The following is an 11626-nucleotide window of genomic DNA, read 5'->3' on the forward strand; positions in this document are numbered from 1 at the left end:
AATTCATGCTGAGTTGAGAAAAGACCAAATCTGCACCAAGGTCATGCAATACTGTGAGCATGGATGGCCAATTGTTCGAAAAGGAGCTCACAAACTTAGACCTTACTGGTTTGAAAGAGACACACTCTCCATTCTTGGTGATTTGCTGCTAAAGGGCTCCAGACTCATCATTCCTGCTTCTATGCATGCCAAGATCATCAGTCAAATCCGAGGACATCAAGGCATCAAAAATTGCCACCTAAGAGCAAGATAATCCATGTGCTGGCCTTGTCTGAGCACACAACTGGGAGATTATGTAAAGCAATGTGAAGCCTGCAAAAAAATACACAAAAATCATGCTGAGTTTCTCTGTCTTACTGAATTCCAAGACTTTACATGGCAATTCATAGGCACAGACATTTTCAAGCTGAAAAAAGACAAATATCTTCTCACTGTGGATTATTACTCATGTAACATTGAGATGTCCAAATTGTCTTCTACATCCTCAGCAGAATCTGAAAACTGTATTCACTCACCGTGGAATACCAGAGACAATGGTCCCCAATTCAGCTACTTAGAATTCAAAGCCTATAAGTTCAAACAGTCCAGAGCACCCACAGGCAAATGGAGATGTGGAACGAGCAGTGTAAACTGAAGGCAAAAGAGACTTTTCTTAAAAGAAAAGGAATTGGTGGAAAAAAAGGAAGAAAACAAAGAGAGAGAGACCATTAAAAACAGAGAGAAAGAACTTTATAATGTTGGCAAATCCTTTTTATGTTTCTGTAAGGTGCTTAAGTTACATGCTATGGGTAAAGTGAACTAAATCACTCAGTTTCAATGCAATTCTCCAGACAAGAAGTACATACATTGCTTTTCTATCTTTTCAAGAAGGGGAGATGCGGTAGTTAGTAGTGTTATTCCTATGCCACTCAGTTAGCCACTCCCACATGGGAGGGGTTCACACACTGTACAAGCAGGGTTGTTAATAAAATTCAGTGGAATATTGGTATGCTCTGCACCAACCCTCAATCTGGAACATAACAACAAGTATAAGAAATACAAAGGAATGCTCAGGAAGGCTAAAAGAAGGCATGTGGTTATTCTAGCAGAGAAGGCGAAGGCAAATCCCAAGGGCTTCTACAGATATATAAAAAGCAAAAGGATAGCAAGGTACAAAATCGGTCCTCTGGAAGATCAGAGTGGGCATCTATGTGTGAAGCTGAAAGAGATGGGGAGATTTTTAATGGATTTGCATCCGTATTCACTCTGAAGATGGAAACGGTGACTACAGAAGTGACACAAAGCAGCAGTGAGATGATGGGTCTTATACAGGTTACAGAGGAAGATGTGATTGCTGTCTTGAGGTGGATAAATCTCTGGGGCCTGACAAGGCGTTCCCTCAAAACCTAAGGGAGGCTAATGCAGAAACTGCAGGGGTTCTAGTCACTGATATTTAAAATGCCTAAGCCATGGATGTGGTGCCGGAGGATTGGAAGATAGCTAATGTTGTTCCGTTGTTTCAGAAAGCCTCTAAGAACAAGTTGGGAAATTACAGGCCGGTGAGCCTAACATCAAGAGTGGGAAAGTTATTAGAAGGCATTCTAAGGGACTGGATATGGATAGACAGAGGCTAATTAGGGATAGTCAACATGGGTTTGTGTGTGGTAGACCATGCCTATGTAACGATCTTCAGATGAGTGAACCCAGGTGCAGAGTAAATTCAGGACTCAATAGTAGAAATTAACAATGAAGATTTATTCAGAGAATAATACAGGGAATAATCAAACTAGGAGCTCACTTACTCAGACACTGATCTACAATTTGCTGAGTCACACATTTTCCCCCCCAGAGGCCACTACAAAATCATTCTGTGGCAAGGAACTAATCTAGGTGCTACAGTCTCCTCTGTTGCTTTTCCATGGGAACCGATTACTTCAAATGGGACCACTCACACTGAATGCTCTTTATATTTTGTGTGTGTCTGCTTGTTTGAAGACTTGGCAATCATGTGTTGCTGCTCAGCTTCTGATGCCAAATTATCTGCACTAGTAATCTTCATTGAAATATTAGGGTCACTTGAATGATCCCACCTTTGTAGAAACTTGTTAGGTGGTGGGAATGCTGGGTTTAGATCTGTAAAAGCTTCCTCTCAGAAGGAAACATTACAGCAACAATGACAAAGGATCCCACTCACCATTTTCCCACCATTCTTTCTAATAGTGATTTCTCTGGATCTCAATCCTCTAAACGTGGTTCCCTGCCTGAATGTCTCTGCACATGAGAAATTCCTTTCCTAGTTTTCTCTTCCTCATGTACCCGGTCCAATAGATATCTTAAATATGCTGAACGGGCACGTTGCACCTCTTGTTTAAACCAAGGAGGAGATGAAGCTTTCAAGAAGCTACTGGGAGAGATGGCAGATCTCTGGCTCTGTTCCAGGAAAGCAAATAACCATTGAAGTTTCATCATTAAGGGCTGTGAATCAGTCTCCTTGAGTAGCATAACAGCATGCCTGTAGTCAGAAGCCTTTAAAACATTCCTGAAAGACACTGTTATTGTAGTAGGTATTGCCAAGATCTGCCAGTTGTGTCCTTCTTGTATACAATCTTGCAACAAGTCTTGACTACAAAGGTTCCAGTGCATTTCTTTGTGATATCAGGCACTCTGATTGAGCAGCTGCTCTAGTTTTTTCTTGTTTGGAATTGGAAAATCCTTTAGTGCTTATGTAACAGGTTCATATAGGTTAGGGAAGTCTGAAAAATGTAAGTTCATGCAGTGTACCAATTCAGACTGTTGTTGCGACAGCTTATTGCAGAGTTGGAGAGTAACGTCATTAATTTGGGTATATGAGGAACAAGCACATGAAATGCTTCTGATGAAAGTTGGAAACTTAGAAGTCCATATTTCAGCATATAAGCTCCTGCTCTTACAACTGGGGAAGAAAAGAGCCTTGAGAACACTTGTTCAATTTGTGAAAGTGTGATTTCAATCAAAAAGCTGAACTTCTTCACAGCAGTCAAACCTTTCAGTAAGCCAATAATGCACTTGCCTGTATTATTGGCTAATGGCCATGAAAGCCAATCAATCATATTGGTTAAAGCAGTCATCATCTTTATATCCATGATGCAATTACCATTTGTCAGGTTTTGAATCCATCCATAATTTTCAATGGCTCATACTGGACCACAATGGACAATGCATTTGATGGCCCATCAGATACAGCCATATCCTTTTGGAATTGCATATCACTCAACAGAATTAACTTTGTAGACAACTCAAACATAGATATGCACTGTTTACAGTTGAGAGGTTCTATGCTGCTTCTAAAATGAGTCTTACAAGAACGTGCTTTACAGAAGTTGATGGCAAGGCAACATCACAGCTTCCTAAATCTGATTCATGTCTTTTCAATTCTATTTCCTTCAACCAGTGTTTCTTTTTAACTTCAATCACACCAAGGTTCCAATACAACAAATATTCAATTTTGTACATGCCATCCATGGAAAGTTACAACTTGAGATCATCCTTCAAACAGTTAGCTGGCAGACACAAAGGGGGGAAGACAATAAACTTAAAGATCTCTATCCCCAACCACAAGTTAGTAACTCCATAATTTCTAGAATATTCCTCCATAGCTTGCCTCTTTGGAACAGACAAGGCATAGAACCTTCCTCAGGTGGACATGTATCAGGTAGTAAACTGATGGTGCAATTGTATTCTCTGTGTGGGGGAAGCATAGGAACTCTCCTTTTGCTGAACACCTCCAAAAAATCCCAATTCTCTGAAGGCACTCTAGACAACTCCACTGAGTTCAAGTCTGGTCTTGTGTGTCAGGAAGCAACTCAACCTGGTTCATACCAGGTCGCTCAGAAACTTGGGAAGGCAAGTTGGGACCTCAGGAAGGCATCTCAAAACCTCTGTGAAGGTACTTATCCCAGCACTGGGTTGACCAACCCTGAATGGTACCAGAAGACCAGTTAATCCCAGGATTATGAAGATGTAAACATGGATAACCAAGGATAATAGTAACATTCAGTAATCCTTGAGAATCATGGAGAATATAAAAGATGGAAACTATTTGTCTCTTTGTACCTTCCAATATTCAACTTGAGAGCAACAGAAAGATAAAAGATTTGTCCAGTTTCCAATGGTCTACCATCCAGGGCCATAGCAGAGATAGGCTGGTCGAGACGTACCTTATTAATTTGGATTCTTGCTGCCAGTCTGGTGTCCAAAAATGTGCTCACTAAACCAGAGTCTACCAGGGCTCTCACAGAATGTTGATGTCTCCCCTAAGACAATAGGTATAGTAAAACTGCTCCAGGACTTGAAGAAATGGGAGAGAGACTTGGGACCATTACAGTTCTCCCCTCACTGAATGGTTCTGGAGTCTTCTTGAAAACTCAGGGGAAGTGACTCGGAAATGGCCGGGCTTACCACTGAATAAGCAACATCTCTACTTTACACGTCTCTCTCACTCTGCTGGGGACACCTAGGTTCTTCCAAGTTGCCTTGGTTCTTCTGGAGATGACTCTGGGGATTTGCGTTGGATTGAGGAACTGGGGCAGGCATTGGGTAGATCTGAGAACCAGACCTCTGGGTGAACTCACCAGATCTCTCCCTCCTTCTTTCAGAAACATGGTTGTTGATTCTTTTGGCCACTTCCAATAGTTCTTCCAAATCTTCCACCTAATCCCCGGTCACAAGAATGTCTTTCAGCCACCTAAGAGGAGGGAAATTATACAGGCCATCTTGCTCCTGTCCAAGAGGAAATTTGCGAGCAGTAATTCAAAGACTAGGGAGCATTGATTTCAGAACCCATGGCAAGACTCAGGGACTTGTGCCGCTCCAGGATTGGCAGCTTAATTCATTCTCCACAGTAGTTCTGCGAACACGTAGCAGGAAACAGGTGAATGCTCAAAATCAGAGTCTTTCTGCAAAGATGCAAGTGTGTCCCTGGAGAAACTCTTCATGCCGCCCTGCTGCCTGTCCTTGACAAGCCAATGCCATGCAAAGGTGATCAATATCTGCTGGGTACATACAGTGGTGTGCAGAAGTTTGGGCACCCTGGTCAAAATTTCTGTTACTGTGAATAGCTAAGCAAGTAAAAGATGAACTGATCCCCAAAAGTCATTAAGTTAAAGATGAAACATTCTTTTCAACATTTTTAGCAAGATTAGTGTATTAGTTTTGTTTTGTACAATTTTAGAGTGAAAAAAAGGAAAGGAGCACCATGCAAAAGTTTGGGCACCCCAAGAGATCTGAGCTCTCAGATAAATTTACCAAGGTCTCAGATCTTAATTAGCTTGTTAGGGCTATGGCTTGTTCACAGTCATCGTTAGGAAAGGCCAGGTGATGCAAATTTCAAAGCTTTATAAATACCCTGACTCCTCAAACCTTGTCCCAACAATCATCAGCCATGGGCTCCTCTAAGCAGCTACCTAGCACTCTGAAAATTAAAATAAATGATGCCCACAAAGCAGAAGGCTATAAGAAGATAGCAAAGTGTTTTCAGGTAGCTGTTTCCTCAGTTTGTAATGTAATTAAGAAATGGCAGTTAACAGGAATGGTGGAGGTCAAGTTGAGGTCTGGAAGACCAAGAAAACTTTCTGAGAGAACTACTCGTAGGATTGCTAGAAAGGCAAATCAAAACCCCCGTTTGACTGCAAAAAACCTTCAGGAAGATTTAGTAGATTCTGGAGTGGTGGTGCACTATTGTACTGTGCAGTGACACCTGCACAAATATGACCTTCATGGAAGAGTAATCAGAAGAAAACCTTTCCTGTGTCCTCACCACAAAATTCAATGTCAGAAGTTTACAAAGGAACATCTAAACAAGCCTGATGCATTTTGGAAACAAGTTCTGTGGACTGATGAAGTTAAAATAGAACTCTTTGGCCACAATGAGCAGAAATATGTTTGGAGAAAAAAAGGTGAAGAATTTCATGAAAAGAACACCTCTCCAACTGTTAAGCACGGGGGTGGATCGATCATGCTTTGGGCTTGTATTGCAGCCAGTAGCAAGGGGAACATTTCACTGGTAGAGGGAAGAATTAAATACCAGCAAATTCTGGAAGCAAACATCCCACCGTCTGTAAAAAAAAGCTGAAGATGAAATGAGGATGGCTTCTACAACAGGATAATGATCCTAAACACACCTCAAAATCCACATTGGACTTCCTCAAGAGGCGCAAGCTGAAGGTTCTGCCTTGGCCCCCGACCTAAACAGCATCGAAAATCTGTGGATAGACCTCAAAAGAGCAGTGCATGCAAGACGGCCCAAGAATCTCACAGAACTAGAAGCCTTTTGCAAGGAAGAATGGGTGAACACCCCCCAAGTGAGAGTTGGAAGACTCTTAGCTGGCTACAGAAAGCGTTTACAAGCTGTGGTACTTGCCAAAGGGGGTATTACTAAGTACTGATCATGCAGGGTGCCCAAACTTTTGCTCTGGGCCTTTTCCCTTTTTTGTTATTTTGAAACTGTAAAAGATGGAAATAAAAAAGTAATCTTACTTAAAATATTAAAGAAAAGTGTCATCTTTAACTTTATGCCTTTTGGAAATCGGGTCATCTTTTACTCGCTTAGCTATTCACAGTAACAGAAATTTTGACCAGGGGTGCCCAAACTTTTGCACGCCACTGTAACTAGTTGAGTCCTGCTGTAACGATCTTCAGATGAGTGGACCCAGGTGCAGAGTAAAGTCTGGACTCGATGGTAGAAATTACTGATGAAGATTTATTCGGAGAATAACACAGGGAATAATCAAACTAGGAGCTCACTTACTGAGGAGCTGAGCACACTGAACAGTGGTTCACACAGTACTCGAATCCAGGACTCCGAAATGAGCACAGGTCCAGAATAACCTTAAATAGAACATAAAACACAGGAAGCCCATGTGGGTCAAAATCAAGAAACTAATCATTTAGGAACGAGAAGCATAAGAAACCATATTCACATAACGAGCATCATGAAAAACACAGTGACAGCTTAATGATAAAAGTAGTCATTAAACAGCTCTAATAAGCTGAAATTCAGGTGCGTTGAGTCCTACTGCTACCCAGTGCCCCTCACTGGTCTGATCATGACAGTCTAACCAATCACAGAGTTTTTTGAGAAAGTTACCAGGAAAGTTAATGAAGATAAGGCAGTGGATGTTGTCTACTTAGACTTTGGCAAAGCCTTCTACTAGGTCCCGCATGAGAGCTCGGTCAAGGAGATTTAGTCACTTGGAATTCAAGATACTGGCTTCACAGGAGAAGCTGGAGAGTGGTAGTAGACAGTTGCTTCTCTGAGTGGAGGCCTGTGGCTAATGGTGTGCCACAGGAATCGGTGCTGGGTCTGTTGTTTTTAGCAACATAGAAAACCTACAGTACAATACAGGCCCTTCAGCCCACAAAGCTGTGCTGGACATGTCCTTACCTTAGAACTATCTAAGGTTACCCATAGCCCTCTATTTTTCTAAGCTCCATGTAACTTAAAACTGAGGTGATTGAGATAAACCATTGGAACTTGTAAAAGTCTGGCTGCAGGGTTGGAAACAGCAGATACTCATGAGAAGAACTATGTCAAATTGGATTCAATAAGGGTTGATGTGCCCTGAGACTTGTAGCTGGAACTATCACTGCATCTGATTTGCATAAATGATCTGAAACTGATCCAAAGCCATGGAAATTTCAGATACCATACCACAAAGAACAGTGTAATTACAATCAAGCAATTCAGCAACCAACAGGATGTTACACCACATATGTAAGGGAGCAAAACAAAAGGATTTTCAGTGCAGGGTGGTGTAGACAACTTCACATGAAAGAATGGAACAGATTACACATTAGGTCATGAATCAAGTGGATAAAGAAAAGGCTTAAAGACCCTGGAATCAGGGATATTTACAAGTCCAACTAAAGAAATGCAGTAAAATAACAAAGTTAGTGCCATTGGACTCATGCTGAAATACACTGTGACATCTGATCATCGAGAAGTAAGAGAGAATGTGCTATAAGTTTATTTAGCCTATGACAGAAGACTGGAAATTCATCCCTCTTCACTAGCTCTAAGTGTGGCCATGTCAGTACTTTACACTCTGTCTCTGCCTGAAGCAGAACAGTCCATACGTGGTTATTAAGTCTCAACTCGTGGAAGCCTAATAGGCTTCCAACAGCATGTCTTCTCAGCCTTTCAGTTCCACTGTTCCTAAATGTCTCTGATGATCAGAGGCTTACAGAAATACAAACACTTAAACAACTCAGTAAATTAATATATCGTGTTAGATGTCATGATCTTACTGTTTATTTATTAAGTCATTGAAGAATCCTAAATGCAAAAATAAGCTCATGTATCAGGCATTAACTCTCTGCAAAGTGAACAAATGCTTCTTAAATTGTTCACAAAATACAAACTAGAGGGATTTCCTCCTGAAATAAGTGACAGAAGCAACATAGTGTTATCAGACTTAAAAACAGTTAAGAGTGAAACTGATGATCACAAACTGCAAGAGTTAACCAAGTAGAGTAGATTTTATTTATTAGCATTTAGATTGAATACATTTTTAAAATAAAATGACTGGTTGTTATTGTCAATAAATGACATTTGATAGATCTTCACATAATGTGATTTAGCATCAAACAATATTCAATTAAGCTCATTGTATTGACTAAGCAATACACTTTTGGGCAACTACAAATCAGGATGTGTTATAAAAAGATCATTGATTCATATTCAAAACTTGAGTATGATAAAGGTAGATGGAATGGAGAGATGCCAAATCCCATGCATCTAAAAATGCTGCTTTGGCCAATAATCCTAACCTAACAATGCAAGTCATCACTATTAAATGAATAAGCTGTTTGCTGCCACATTTTATGGAGTTATCATTTCACTGTAAATTTTCTGTGACTAAAAGGATTTATATAAAGAGTAATGGAAACCTGGGACTGATTACAAGGCAGTAATCCAATTGAAGGGTTCAGATGACATCATGAACTGCAAGAATGAAGCTGCAGCAGTTTATAACAGTCATCTGAAGGCTAAATTACTGACTTAAATCATTCCATAGTTTTTATGTACTTTATGCACTGTTAATGTAATTTAACAGTTTTCCTTGGTTTGAATTCATCCTAGTCCAATAGACAGCCTGTGAGGATTGATTTTCAATCAATACAATGGCTTTCACTCCGAAGGAGAAAGAAGTTCCAACTAACTTCTAAGAAAGTTACTGAGCAATATCATTTAAAAACTTTCACTTTCCACAGTGAATATGTAGTATCATGCAATGTTATGGTGATGAAGATGTCAAATAAAGATGGTGAGTGTGTTTGAGAAATGGAATGTAGAATATCACAGGCTGAGACAGTCTTACCCACTAACCTTTTAAATTGTGTCATGATTCCAGTCTCTTCTCTAGAGTCAATCTCAAAATTATCATTTCACCTTTCAGACACAGGTAAAAATTCTGCTATTCCATTACACAGTGAGGTAATTAGTTACTTCATGTAGTTAAGACAACAATTATATTTTGTAAACATCAGCTATGTTTTGTAATAGCACTCACTTTTAGCTTGTAGAGCTTGGCAATGTCCTGGCTTTTCATGATGTCATAACACAGAGCTGTGTTGAAACTTCTTCTGCCGAAGAATAGTGAACCTTTGGAATTCTTTGTCCCGGAGGGAGAGGGAGGTCAGATCACAGGAATATTTAAAGTGGAGAGAGATAAATATTTGAACGATTTTGGGGAAAAAAGAGCTTTGGGAAACTGGCATAGAAAAGGGGACATGATCTAGAGTAAATTAGCCGTGGTCATATTGAATTCAGGGCAGGCTTGAGGGATCACATGTTCTACTTCTTCTTCTATGACGTTCTTATGTTCATTTGCCAAAGGTCATGAAAAACTGACCTAAAGTACAAAACTGAAATCTGATTGACATTCTGCAGGGGCAAAAGTTATTGAGACAAACCCAGAGTGACAAGAAGAACGATATTCGGGGTTGCTATTGAGAAGGAGACACATTATAAATGTCCCTTGTTTGACATTTGATAGCATTCTAGCAAGTTACAGAAAAATATTATTGGATACAAAAACAATGGAAACAATACAGAGAAGAGGCCGAATGTTGAAAATATAGAAGTTGCAAATCATCACCTGAAATTTCAGTATGTATCAAGATATGATAAAATCTATTTAGGTCATGATGAAAGTCATAGTTGTGCATCCAAATGTAAGTGTAAAAATAGTCTTTTATCAAGGCCATAGAACTAAAAGCATTCCAAAATAGAGGCAAATGCAATGGATATTAATTGAAATTGTTTTGTTTTTCCATTACCAATGATACAGAAATAATACATTAAATAAGATGAAAAATTATCGTAGGCGTTAATAATTTTTAAAATTACTGAACAATGGGATATTCAAACACATATGTTAAACTGCTGACTTTCCCCCCAGGTAAGAGAAAGTTTGGAAATTTAATTGGTTTTCTTTATTATATTTGGTGAGTCTATAAAGCATTGCTCTGTGTAAGTTTCCCTTCATCACCTGCTCTGTTTTAGACCATAAAATATAGGAGTAGATTTACGCCATCTATCCCATCAATTCTGCTGCCATTTCATCATGGCTAATCCACTTTTCCTCTCAGTTCCAATTTCCTGCCTTCCCCTCCTCCCCGTATCCCTTCATTCCCTGACCAGTTAACAATCTATGAACCTCTGCCTTAAATATACATAATTACCTTGCATCTACCACTGCCTGTGGCAAAGAAGTCCAAATAATTCTTGCTAAAAAAATTCGTCCTCCTCATCTCCATTCTAAAAGGACGTCCCTCTATTCTGAGGCTGTCCTCTGGTTGTAGACACTCCCACCATAGGAAACATCCTCTCCACATCCACTTTATCAAGGCCTTTCACCATTCGATGTGTTTCAATTAGGTCACCCTTCACTCTTCTGAATTCCAGTGAATAGAGGCCCAGAACCATCCAACGCTCTTGATATGATAAGCCGTTTAATCCTGGAATAATTTTTGTAAACCTCCTTTGAGCCCTTTCTGTTTTCAGCAGATCATTTCTAAGATAAGGGGCCCAAAACAATTCACATTACTTCAAGTGAAGCCTCACCAGTGCTTTTTAAATTTCAAAATTACATCCTTGCTTTTATATTCTAATCCTCTTGAAATGAATGTTAACATTACATTTGCTTTCCTCACTACAGATTCAACTGGCAAATTAACATTTAGGGAACCTTTAGGTCACAGTTTTTTTGTATCTTCTCTCCATTTAGAAAATAGTCAACCCTTTCATTTCTTCTACCAGAGCACATGACCAGACACTTCCTGACACCATATTCCATCTGCCACTTCTTTACCCATTCTCCTAATCTGTTTAAGTCCTTCTGTAGCCTCCCTACTTCCTCAGAACTACATGCCCGTACACCTGTCTTTGTATCATCTGCAAACTTTGTAACAAAGCCATCAATTCCATCATCCAAATCACTGACATATAATGTAAAAAGAATCGGTCCCTGCACCCGTGGAACCCCACCAGTTACTGGCAGCCAACCAAAAAAGGCTTCCTTTATTCCCACTCTTTGCCTCCTGTTAATCAGCTGCTGCTTTATCCATGCTAGAATCTTTCCTGTAATACCATGGGCTTGTAGCTTGT

The 11626-nt window shown here is 39.9% G+C and overlaps 1 pseudogene; it reads right to left on the reverse strand.

The window, feature by feature from the left end:
* Positions 1 to 1927: 1927 nt before the first annotated feature.
* On the reverse strand, positions 1928 to 3205 carry LOC140729858 (ubiquitin carboxyl-terminal hydrolase 35 pseudogene; annotated as a pseudogene).
* Positions 3206 to 11626: the final 8421 nt, after the last annotated feature.

The sequence above is a fragment of the Hemitrygon akajei genome, chromosome 6 (genome assembly GCF_048418815.1).
Source record: "Hemitrygon akajei chromosome 6, sHemAka1.3, whole genome shotgun sequence".
Lineage (NCBI taxonomy): Eukaryota > Metazoa > Chordata > Chondrichthyes > Myliobatiformes > Dasyatidae > Hemitrygon > Hemitrygon akajei.